We start from the raw sequence: 13,274 nt of genomic DNA, 5'->3' as shown, positions 1-13,274 counted from the left end.
GGAGGAGCCAACGGTCCTGTGAAAAACATGACTCCTTTCAAAGCGAGGGGGAAAATTCCATTTAAATGCCAGCAAGCATGAAGAGAGCAAACCCACAGATTTCCCCTCAAAATATTTCGTGTGAGAAATTTCACTCAGCCCAGCTGTCATCGTTTTTCGCTGTCCAGGACTGTAAATTTCAGCGCTAAAAGCAATTGATTGAAAATACAACACCGCTCCTGGTGTAACTCTCTTGTGCAGCTTGCATTTTTAACCCGAAAGCAGACACCACAGAGGTTGGCGAGTACTCGGCAGCCCCCCGGCAGGGTGGCCAGCCCGTGTCTCCTGGCGGTAGAGCAGCTCCCCACCCGCAGGGATCTCTTCCCCTCTCAGGTGCGAGTTGTGCGCGCCGAGAATTCAAATCCAGCCCCAGCACAATCCCCGCAAATTTAATCCGCTACAGCTGTACGAATCCACCGCCTTCAGCAGAGGCTTCGGAGATCTCAGCCAGGGCAAGCAGGCTTTGCAGGTGTCGTGGTGGACGCCATGGAGCCTGTTCTACCTTCTCCTGGGGCACTGGGGTGGCGGGCGTGCAGTGGGAAGCCTGCCTTCAAGGGAAGGCTTTTGACAGAGAAGAGCCTGAAGGAAGAAAAGCATCTACATAGGCTGCAATTAGTGGTTCCAGTTCTGTGAACGCAGCTCAGGGTCAGCAATGACTGAAACACCTTTCCTTCTACAAGGCAACTAAAGCATAAAGGTCTGTCTTAAAAAATAGATGGTGTAGGCAGTTAGCTGCACTCAGGTTTTCATGCTCAAAATTCTACCTAATCTTTGTTGTAGAGAACCAAAGGAAAAGATTGTGAGAGTTTTTAGTATTTCTAAATATTCTTTAAGAAAAAAACATGTCATTTGTTATTTGTCAAATATTTCAAAACATAGGTTTTTTTGTTGATATACTTTACTTAGTGTGCAAAGTTAAAAAAAATAAATGGAGAGTGGTTGTTTCCTTCTTTTTATTCCTCCCAAAATTAATTCTAGCATGATGGACCGAATTTCACAAAACTTTTTCATTTTGCATGTATAAAGTGCAAAAGTTTACTGAGCAGATGGATTACCAAGAAACAATATTTTAATCACAGAGCTAGAAGAAGGTTAAAAATATATGAAAATGGGTTTGGAATAAAGCAACACAAAATATCTTTGCAATTCTGCCTGCATGATTTGACCTTTGTGTGTACGGAGTGTTTTCCTTGGCTTTTTGGAAATAAGTTGGATCTTCAGATTTTTTTCCCCTTGCATTTCCTGGAATTAAATCTCAAGCTTTCATTCCAGCTTCCTTCAATTAAATGGTCAACTTTTACTCTTCCACTACTCCCAAAGCTTTTTTGCTAACTATTCAACTGGATGTTTACATTAAAAATGCTTTCCTGTTCAGAGTGTAAATCTATTTTTCATAATAGGCAGTATCAATACTACAGTTAAGATCAGTCTGAGTGATTTGATTAGTCATTTCAATTGTCTAGTAATGCCTTTGCTAGTAGTGCAGTTATTGCTAAAACCTAGGGAAGCGTGTTGGTCATTTCGCAGTTAGTTACTGGAGCTGTATTTTACTGTGCCTGGAAGAGTAGCCCATCAGAGTTTTCAAAACAGAGCTCAATCGTTATTTCTGATTAGATTCTTTGCTTGGCTTAGGAGGATGTTTTGGCCCCAGCTCCAGCAGCTTTCAGGAACAGCAGCAGCTTTTGGAAGGACTTCACCGTCAGGCTCCTATCCAGAGCCCTCACAGGTGTTGGCAAGTGACGGGCCAGCATGGAGTGTGCCCGAACACAGTATGTGCCATGTAACCCAGGGCAGCTCTGGCTTTTACAGGGGCTGATAGCCTCATCACAGAGGGAGGAAATCAAGGGTGCAAAGCAGAAAAAAAATTAGCCCGAAATTCACTAGGCGGAGGCCCCTGCCACCATATCCTGCTTTTGAATGGACCTGAAATCCTCATGGAGATTTCTGTTTAACAACAATATTATCTTAAAATTACGTAATGCCTTATCAAGCCAGCACATCTCATGCTCAAGTGATAACAATGATTTAACTACAACTCTGGGAATTTCATTAGCAAAGAGCTGGAGCTCCCCAAGCACCAGCCCTGTCGCTGTGCATGGGGACCAAGGGAGGAAATGCAGATGCTCGGGAGCAGCCGGCACACAGCTCCCACCTGGCCCTCTTCGGCCAGAGGGGCTGCTCCTTCCGAGACACCCCAGCTCACAGGTTTGCTCTTTCGCAGGGGAGAGCACAAAAGAGAATCCCGGTGTGCGCGACCTTGGTTTAAATGGCAGCAAGGATGAGCTTGGTGTTTTGTTCCCCTGGTTCTCTAGCCCTTGAAAAGCCCTCCCTTGCAAAACTGGCTTGTTAGCATTGCTTTGTGTAGCAAAGGTGCTATTAGATTTGCCACCTGGTAGGAATATTTGAGGGTGATTTACAAAGTGCACCTCAAGGATAAAGGCTCCAGAAGAGAAATACGTGTGTGACATGCTATTTTCTGGCCTTCTCATTGTCCTTCAGAGGTTTCTTGCCTCATCTCTCAAACCTCAAAGTTCTTTAGGAACTGCAGTCAGTTACTACAGCTTCATTATTCATGTCAAATTTCATCACTAGGATTTGGGGTTGGTTTCTAGTGTTTAGGGGTTTTTTTTTATTTTGGCCCCTCTGCTTTTGCTGTCTTGCTCTGGGTGCTGAGCACTGTGGGACCAGTGGCCCATTTTCCAGTGGCTTTTCTGTGATCCATCACCTTGTCTGAGAGTCTGGTACAAAATTGATTCTAATTACTTGACATTCTTCAAACCTTAACTAATTCACCAATCATATAGTGATAAATGAGATTTTAAAATTAATCACTGACATTTTTAAAGATTTATACACAACTGTAAAAACAGGTTCCCAGCTAGTAAATATAATGTTGTGTGAAGGAAAAGAAAACCCAACCCACCATAAATTAAAGCTGTCCTGTATTAATGGGAAGCAGTAAAAGTAAAGACATGGTGAGATGTCACCTGATGAATAGGGGTAGCATCTTATCACAGTTAGTGCCTCCCTGCTACAGATCCTCTTGACAGCAGGAAAAAAGCATTGGTAGAAGCCTTATCACGTACAGAATTTAATTTAGCTTATAATATGTAATTGCTGGGAGTTCGTGGGGCAGGCAGGGAAGTGGCCAAGGGCTGCCTTACTGAGCAGATTTGGAGTTCACAGTTTTTGCAATGGAACATTTACTCCTTGGAAAACAGCAAGGCAGATTTCTACCACTTGTTCAGTAAGGTAAATTCAATTATTTTAGCTAGTTTAAAAGTAATCAACAAAAAGTTTGAAGGCTGACTACCAAGCTTGCTAATTATAATATTTATATAGATGACAGTTATTTCAACATAACATCCAGCCTATCAGCAAACCCAGAACTACCATTGCACATTACCAGCATTTTGGATAATCTTTCTCCCTTTGATGAGAGAAGTGCCATTTGAGCCTGCCTTTTGGATGCTGTTGTTGTTCATTATTAATGGCAAAGTCATTTAAAAAACCCAATATTACCAAACACTGCACAGGCATAGAGGGAGAGAGAATCCTGCATCAACTGCAGCAGCTATGAACAACCTTCGCAAATCAGACATAATCAGTGTTTTACTAGGATTTATGCTAGTCTGTAGATTTTGGAGATAATTTTTTTTCTTTTATCTACAGGGTACAGACTAGCAAAGTAACAGTTACTAGAAGGAACTTGCACCTTGAATTTTATGATCATTGCTAAAGAAAGTGAGATACGCATAACATCTACCACAGCTCCTGTTTTAAATCACAGAATCACAGCTACCACATTAGAAACTCACATTTGGCATCCTATCATGATCTAGCACTATGTCCCATAACAACTTAGAGCGGTTTGGTACACAGTGGATGGTGTACATCAGTGAAATGAAAAATGGGCTTAACACACCTGCTTTTGGTTCTCTGGGTCATGAAAAAATGTTTGACAGAAATAGGTGACAATGACAGCCTTTAGAGGTGGATTTTTTTCGGGTTACAGTAGAAGTGAATGCCACAAGATCTAAGGGGAAGAGCACACAAGAACAGTCTTATTTTTAAAACTAAACTAATGGTGTTTGCTTGAAGTCTAAAGAATGTGCTGTGTTTAGACTGATGTTACAAGACATTGTGCCATTTTTGAATGGAACTGCATCAGAGGAAAAAAGCTCCCTCTTGCCTATGTTTCCTGAACAAAGTCCTCCGTGAAAGAACTCTTAAGGAACTTTGCGTCATGACTCTGCTTAATTGGATTTCCAAGATGTGCATAAATGTGGTGAGAATTACATCATGAACAAGTACTATGGATAGGATATAGTTGATGCTACCTATATTATCTTGGCAAAATCATATGATCTTAAACTTTGATGCTGACATGCACGGCATTTCTCTTGCAGCAGGTTCCAGGTGATGTTTAGAGCTAATAATATCAAAACTATTTATAATTGCAAAAGGGGCTTTTTTTTTTTTTTCATTTGCAGTTGCTCTGAATGCATTTTAACACTAGACTTTTTATGAGCTTTCTTATTGCTCATGTGCACACTTACTGGCATATCCCCTAAGCATAGACTCCTAATGTGAAATCAGCTAGTAACAAAATTATTAAAATACTAGGAAATTTCAAAATTGCTTGCACTTTTGCTCAGATATAAGAGCTACATACTCTTAAGTTACATTTTCTAAGAGTCCTGTGTAAGAAACACAATATGGTTTTGATTTCTTGTTTTATTAAGTGAAATGAACAGGCTAATTAAAGAAATTCCAGGAAGTTTCTGCTTTCTGTCTGCTAGGGACAAGCCTCAAGTGTCAAAGGAGATAATACTGATGGCTATAAAACACCCAAGTGTGTTTATACTGGCTGTAAAATGCAGCTTATACCTTCTATTTAATTTTCATAATATTTTGTTTTATACCATGCTTAGAAATTCATATTAAGCATTAGTTGAAGTGGTGCTTGTATGTATTTGGAAAAAAGCTTGGTAATTGCAAATTAAAAAACAGAAGGCAAGCCACTGGCAAAGCAGTCAGGAATAAACTGTTACGACTATAATTTCCTCCACAAACACTAAAAACCAAGAACAAGCTAGCCATCAAAAAAAAAAAAATCTGCAAGATACTTCTAGTCCCATCTTTGAAAATGTCTTTAACCCTGAGTGATGATCTCCTACTTGAAGCCGTAAGCTGTGCCGCAGAACTGGCAGTGGCTCTGCATGCAAGTAGTTGAGGCTTCTAGAACTACTGGCTCCAATTCTAGATCCCCTGGATGGATGTGAGGAATTTTTAAAGAAATTGAACCTTCTCATAACAATTCAGCAATTCTGAAGTGCTGTATAGAACCGACATACTCTTGGTGCAGTTATTGGATATTCTGATATCAGTCCCTCCAAGTAATTTCTACATTCTTAGAGAAGCCAATGTATGTGTTACTGAAGCCAGTCAAAAATATAGTTTTTAATGAGGGTATTAGCCATCTTATGCAACCTGCTTCTCAGACAGAGTTGCACCTTCTAGAATATTTAGGGTTCTGGGAGCTAATGTCCATGATTTAGATCACATGAAACATCTAAGGGTATTTTAAGGCTCAGTAATGCACTTTACATGAACAAGGATGTGTGGGCCCTGGTAAGGCAAACTGTGTCAGATTTAAAGTTGAATTTTATGTAATAGTTTAGAAAAACAAGTAAGAAATTAAGTCTAGAAACATTCTGATAATTTCCTGCTCTATTCTACTTGCAATCAAGTTATCAAGGGCCTTTGTAGAATGAAATTTAATGACTTGAAGATGCTTCTAAGTCCAAGCCTCAAAGTGTTGAGATAGCAGAAGCACGGGATAACTAATTTGAAGTTCGAAAAATCTCTGATATTTCCACCAGGAAGACTTTTGAAGGAGAATATAGAACCTTCCAAACTGAGCAGGCAAGCACATGCACTACTGGTACCTCTCTGCTTTACTGCACAGCTAACTCTGTGAGCAGGCAGGTAATGGCAGCAGGGCACAAAATGCGAGGGAGAATAATGTTGGAAATATCTTTCCAGAACATCATTAGCTCTTCAGGATCGCAGAGAGATGACATTAACCAAAGCAACTTCAAAGAGCTGAAGGAGATTAAAGTTTTTCCTCTTAATGATTCTAAAGTGTCATCGAAGGGATCAATAGCTCTTCCTGTTAAACAAGCTGTTCAAAACAAGTATTCCTGAAGAGGAGATAAACCTGTCCTGGAAGTAATAGTGGGATTTAATTAGGATTTGAGATTTTTCACTATTCGTTAATTTATCTGCCAGTATCACAATGGTTTTAGTGAACTGTAAGTTTACAACAGTAAGATTCCTTATGAAAGGAGAAAATTACCTGATTCCTTCTGAGCCAAAATACATTATTTACTATGTGGCCCACGCAGAGAGAAATTTCTCTTTTCTGTGCCTGATGTCACTGTTTTTTTTCCTGGGGGAGGAGGAAAGAAGGAAGGGAGGACAAAAGCATTATTTCCCGTTTCTTTAATAATAAAATAATTACATCCCATGGTGGTGCACATTTTGCTTATTGTTAACCAAGACATGTGGAAAACCCCTAAGCAAATCAGAACTAAATTAGACTAAGACTTGGCAGCTTTTCAGCTGTGCAAGAGGAAGTTTTATTTTAAACAAAATCAGAGATAACTGATGTTGAAACCTGACTTGCACATCACCACACCAAGCTCAGATCTGGAATTCAACCTCATGTATTCAATTGTAAAGTCATGCAATCCTCAATCAAGCAGATATGTAGGAAACTAATTCCTGGTTTATTCCAACACTCAGTTTCTAGTGGTTTTCTACACAGAGATGTGATACCAATGCTTTCAATGCCAACACAATGACTTCAGAATTCAGTTTATCTGCACCAACGAGTCACTGATAAGGGAGTACTTTCCAAAGAAGTTTGGTTTTGTTTTTTGTTTTTTTTCTTAAAGTCCAGTAAGTCAAGAAAATACATTTTGAAAAGACAAAACCGAGCAAAGCTCTTTGGCAAACCCTGTGCAATACTGCAGGAGCAGAGGGACCCAGACCCTCACCATTTCTGTGGGCATTGCAGCAACATTTCAATGGCCACTTTGCTGCTTGTTGTCAGAAAACAGCTTCTTTGGTCCCCCAGAAAACAGCTTCTTTGGTCCTTCTTTGGAAAACTGCTCTCCTTTCTGCTCCCACGTGGATGCATTTTCATGACAAATGTGTCATAAACTGTTTTAGGAGAACAGGGGCCAAAAAAAATCCAATTAGTTTATTGTCTGAGTGTTTAAATCAAAAGCAATAATCCAGACTATAATGTTATATAGCATTAAAATAATTTCCTCCTTATAGCATATAACCATTAGCCATATAAAGACAAAAAATCCCCATAAAAACACTGGAAGTGACATTATCTGCATTCTGCCCAGTTCTTTGAAGGAATGAAAAACATTGTGTAGGCACTATATTCTATTTCACTTGTTTTTGAATGGAGCTAAACAGCTTCAAAAAAAGATGCAAAGTTCAGGTGGATCATTACTGATCAGTTGTTATCCCTATTACTCCTTTGTTTCAAGGTTTCATCGCAGGGCCACTTGCTCTTAAAATTTCTTTACTGTGTGCACAACAGAATGCCTTTCTTCTGACTGTGGAGAATCATACCCTCCTTAAAGCATCCTGCTGCTCTGTAAACTTGAGAGTGAAGGGCAGATGCAGCTGCAACAGCTGCAATGCAAGACTGCAGTTGTTACTCAGAGAAAGCCACTATTCTAGCTTTAAGAAATTGTCCCAGATCCAGGGATTTCCTCATCTATTTTTAGCAAGCACAAGCAAGACAGATTTCTTGGTGCTTTTCAGTCTGCATTTGCTAATGCTCCCCAAACTCTTCTTGTTCTGCCTACCTAAACATGCTTCCATGACAATTTACTCCCACCTAAAGCAGCGCTGCTCTAGTCCTGTTTCTGCTCCCTCCTGTTTCTCTGCAGCTGCACTGGCTGTTGGCCAATGCCAGTGTCTAGGAAAATAACCCGCAGCACTCCAGAGAGACAGACGAGTGCATGAGTGCTGCATCACAGCAACAGCAGCGACTGCAGAGCTGCCCAAACTCTCAGATGACCCTCTTAAAGACCTGTGCTGGTAGTGCCCTTGTTAATCAGACTCTTTAGTCTGCTGCAATTTACTTTAAATAGCATATAAAACAAGAGTAAAGGTTAAGGATTTCTTTAGCTAGGCACAAACTCCTTCCCAGCCCAGCAAACCGATGCCATGCCATCTTCATAGACTTCTACAGTGACGTCAGTGGGACAGATTAGATTTCTGCACCAGCCTGCAGAACACATCCCAGAGACCCGCGGTCTGATTACAGCCCTGGCAACTGCTGCTGCCAGCATCTTGCAATGGAATAGGGCAACATGGACCAGCAGATGGAGGAATTCAAACAGTGCATGGAAAAAGCAGACCCATAAACAACACCACAACCTCTATCACAATGAAGCACAAACCCATGGAAAGATGAAATGCTGCAGAGCTCTCCGCAGTCGGCTCCATGTGTAAAGCCAGATTATCTCCATCAGTGCGCTCATATCACATGCAGGCTCCTAGGCCCTGTTTACATTAATGAATATATTTAAATAGAACCATAAGGTTTTATTTTTATTATTTATTCTTGCTGTACAAATAAACTCTGTTATTCAACTCTAAAAGCCAGTTTATGGCAGTTACTTTTTCAGGAGTCTGTTCTAGAAGCCAAATTTTAGTGTTAATATTTTTTAGTTTATATTCTACTCTGAGGAGTCAAGTAGGCAAACTACGCCATGGAGAAGCTTACAGCATTCCCTGGTAGTTCACTGGAAGAGCAGAAGAGATGGCTTCCCCTTAGCTCCTTGGAGAATGACAACCTAGAGGGAAAAGCCTCCAACCAGGAGAGACAGATGAGCAGTCAGTGAAGCAGAGGTGGCTTTCAGCTCTTTTCATACCACAATGGCCAGATTGTATTTTAGTATCAAGTAACAGTAAGGTGTGGCCTACCAACTAGGTATGAAATTTTACCCAATGCTTGGCAGGGGAAACCTGCCTGACCTGCCTGAGGCCAGCTGCAGAGGCAGAAAGAGAGCTCCCAAGCAGCTGGGAAGCGTGTCGCCCCTGCCACCGCTGGTCCAGCTTGAGGGGACTGTACCTTCCCCCCAGCTCTTTATCTTCTTCTCTCAAGACCTTAATGTGCTGTAAAATGTAGAATACCAGGAAAAAAAATATGAAAACTTGATGTCAATATAAAAAAAGTATTTGCTCAAAATATCCAGCAGTTACCACTAGATGGCATTTTGTTCCTGAGAAATTACAAAACTCACAGGTTTGGGATTATTTGTTACACACAGCAGGAAACAGTACAAAATGGATTTACTTACCTCATTCAGTTAATAATTTATTATCCATTGTCTTGTATAAGCAAACCATGACTAACAGAAGGCATTTCATTTGCAGATTGATAAAGCCCGTTTATTTAACTATAGCTTGTGACTTTTCAACCCTCTGTTCAGTAGGTAGGGGTTTGAACTGCTGTCAGCACTTACCAAAATCTCTTCCACACTTTAAATGAAAGACAAATGTAAGCCAGGTCACAGACTTTGAGCATGCCATGACAATCTGCCAGAAATGCCTTGCTCCAGTAACTATATACAGTATTTCCTGTGTTATTTTTGGATAAACCCTTAACACAGATTGCAGTATAAAAAAGAGTTTCCATTCAGGGAGAGAGCTGTTACAATTTGCTTGTTATGAAAGAATACTTTAATAATATTCAATTATTAATATTATATTTTTCTGTGGTTCATTTAGTTTCAGCTTGTACAAGCTGTGATGATTTCCATTCTTAATCTTTGCAGGGTACAATGTATCATACCCAGAGGTGCAATGAAGCTCTACTGGGCACAACCTGGGGTGACATGTAGGTGGCATTGTTTAACACGACATTGTTTAGCACCTGTAAGCCTCTCAATGTCAGATTAAACCAAGCAGGAGTATTTCTCTTACTCTGCAGCAAAACAGGAGACTGTACATGATGATGTACAGCAAGTCTGTGCACTGCTCAAATTTTCTTTGACTAAATTATGCTTACTGACAGAAGCATTGATGATCATTAGGAGTGGCTAAATCAGATCCTGCTCTCATACCTGCTGGGAAAAGACTTATTATAGAAGGAATCTTACTTCACTAGGATAAAATTAATCCTCACCTCTTCATAAAATAGGCACAAGCTTCTTTGAAGTTGTTAATGTAGAAAAGCTTCTTTAAGTCAAATATTTTAAGAAATAGCGTGCTGCAACACTTTAAATGGCTTTATATAGTTTTAGTAAGTATATACCTGCCCTTTCTTATAGTTTAAATTCAACTTAATACTATTCTCCAGCAACATAAACTGGACTAGAATAAATCAGTAGACATTTCAAACTGGAAGTTTTCAACCTGTGAAAGTTTGTAACAATGTAACTCTGACAAAGTGGTGACATTTTCTTCAACAGACAAGACCTGTGGGATTTATGCACCCTCAGGAACATGCCCAAGTGCCTGACACATTATAAAGCGCAGTTCCATGAAGGTGGGGTGTGTGCCCTTATCCAATATGTGAAAACAACAACAAAACCTAAACTAGACGTGAAATTACAAGAGCAGTTAAAGATCATGAGTTTCTTTCTTGAAAGAAAAGGACTTTGCTAGACCTTTGTACCAAGGAAAAGTACAGAATTTATATAACAAACTGGTACTTACAATGTAAGGGAAGCATCCAAGTCAGTACAATGTGTTTCCATCCCAAGAAGCCAATGCTGCGCCATACGTGACAAATAGAACCCTGCTGTCAACTCAAAACCAGCATTCCAGTTGTATGGTAACTGGGAACAGAACTCAAGGCTCTATGGCCAGCAACCTTCCTACACAGCATTCAAGAGAGTGCTGTATAATTTAGAGAAGGAGAAAGAGTAAAGTCCCATTAGAATCAGGACTCGGGTAAAGGACACAGGATAAAGAAATATTTTACATATTCACACATACATTGAAGTCATAAATTGTAAACTTAATAATAGCTTAAGAGTCATTAAATAGCAAAATGAGCAAGTGCTCAAAATGTTGTCATCCAGTGAAATGCATAGCATCTCCTCAGTATTTACAAGGATTATGTATTTTTTTCAGCAAAAATCATTAGCCCTCTACAGCAATTCTACTGAAAAAAAAAGGACAGAAAGCAAGAAAACTGAAGTATTAGCCTTTTGCTTGTTTTCAAATCATAGCCAGGCTGACTATAAAGTCTCTTGGCATTTTACAGGCAGCCAGAATGACTGTACTATACATTATATCACCTTTAAGAGTATCTTTCTCAATACAGCATTATGAATAACAGGATGTTTATACTACTTACCTCAAGTGAGATCAAAACATTCCCAACAATGCTGTAAACATTTGGAAGAAACATCTTCACAGAATGCATCTTTGTGGCAGAGGAAAGGGCTGCTATAACTGAGCAGTGAAATGCAGCACCTTCTTGGTGCAGACATTTTCCCCTTTGGTTTCATTTTCTCCATTTATTCAGGGCAGTTTATTTTGTTTGCTGCTAAGCCAGAGGGCTCATTCTCTCCTTGCTCATCTCCTTTTTCTTTTGATTAGAATCCCAAATGTAGGACAGATATATTTTCCCATTTTCTTTTTAAATGTAAGCAAATTAGTAGGCTTTTTGAAATCACTCAGTTAATAAAATGCAGCAGCCCAGTCGTTTCTCAAAAGCAGTATTTTTGCCTCCCATAATGGTCTAGAACAAGTGATTCAGCTAAAAGGAGGGAAATACTATTCACCGACCGTGCCAGTACTAGCTTGCAGCAAAACAAGAGCAGAAACATTTTAGGCAGTAGAGAAAAAATAGACCTTAACTTCAGTCTTTCAGGTAGCTAAACAGCCATCAGACGGGCTTTCAGCACATTCCATCCACCTGGGCACAGATGGTGTTAAACGGAGCTGTAATAGCTCATGTTTGTACTTTGATATCTTGAGATAGCCACAGGCAAGAGTGAGGTGAGGAAAACCTGGCTACCTGCAATCCCCTATTCCTCTGAAAGTATTTCCCTGGCAGGGCCCTCATTCCTGAAGCTCATCTCAGCCCGGCCCTGACAGTCCTCCCTAAGCCAGAGTACTCTCCTTTAGGCTCATTAATTGCAAAGTGCAGTAGCACCAGGCCCTGCTACCCAAGGTTACAAACCCGGCCCCATCCTTACCGCACTCAGTTTCTGCTGCTGGTATTAAAACCAAAGGAAAGTTCCTAGAAGCATGACTCCTTTTCTCTGCTTCAAGCTGTTCTGCACTCTCTATGCTTGTTATCATTTCGAGTCAGTCTATGCAGCTTAAGCTACTGTCTCTTTACCTATGGACTAAAGATAGTAATTGTCCTTGCATAATGATTTTACAACACTCTTCTGATTAACGATTCACTCTGGATTAAATTAAGTTACAGGTAGTTTATCTAAAAACTTAAGTACCTCCTCTCCTGTCCCTCCTCTTCCCCCAAAAATGAATAGGACAAAGTGCTTCTAGCACATCATTATACAAATAGTAATAGAAGAGGGATAAAGACTTTGAGCAAGGTTTAAAATACAGTAGTTACAGAAACTGGATCAAGTTGTGTGTCTTACTGTTCTACTGACAGCCATATGATTAGATGATGACTAACCCCACACCTGGGAAGTTAAAAACTTTTTTGGAGAGGGTTGCACTTTGCAGAGTTACGAAGCCATCAGCATACAACCTGCACTCATTAGTTGTGCACAGCATCTGTAATGAAATCTTTTGTAACACTCAGAAGTCCTTCCATACCTAAATATATATTTTATAATGTATCTTGGTTTAGGAAGATGTAAATATAAAGATAACATAAACTTCTTATATCTATTTTAGCTGAAGACAAGGTACAGAGTGTGCAGAAATTCCTTTTCTGACTTCTAACTTCTAGAAATGGAAATTTGCTATAGAGGGTAAACACAACCAAGGAGGGAGCAACATGAAAAAAGAAAGAATTCCACACTGAATATGTAAGCACTTTCTGGGGCTCATCACACAAAGAAAAATATTTTGAAGAGGAAGAAAGTAAAGAAAAAGAAAGGTCATGAGGTCATGATCCTACATTCCATAAAGGGGAGGAAAGAAAGAGAAAGAGAAAGAAAGAGAGAGAGAAAGAGAGAGAGAGAAAGAGAGAGAGAGAA

General features: G+C 39.9%; 1 long non-coding RNA gene across 1 annotated transcript; it reads right to left on the bottom strand.

Moving 5' to 3' along the window:
- Positions 1-6,531: 6,531 nt before the first annotated feature.
- Positions 6,532-13,256, bottom strand: LOC108447054. The gene is made up of 2 exons (XR_001862442.1): positions 11,447-13,256; positions 6,532-10,983 (listed from the first exon to the last, which is right to left on the bottom strand). It is a non-coding gene; the product is annotated as an uncharacterized LOC108447054 (long non-coding RNA).
- Between the last annotated feature and the right edge of the window lie 18 nt (positions 13,257-13,274).

Source organism: Corvus brachyrhynchos, unplaced genomic scaffold (genome assembly GCF_000691975.1).
Source record: "Corvus brachyrhynchos isolate BGI_N302 unplaced genomic scaffold, ASM69197v1 scaffold255, whole genome shotgun sequence".
NCBI classification, from domain to species: Eukaryota; Metazoa; Chordata; class Aves; order Passeriformes; family Corvidae; genus Corvus; species Corvus brachyrhynchos.
The sequence above is the reverse complement of the archived record's forward strand: the minus strand, read 5'-3'. Positions and strand labels throughout refer to the sequence as shown.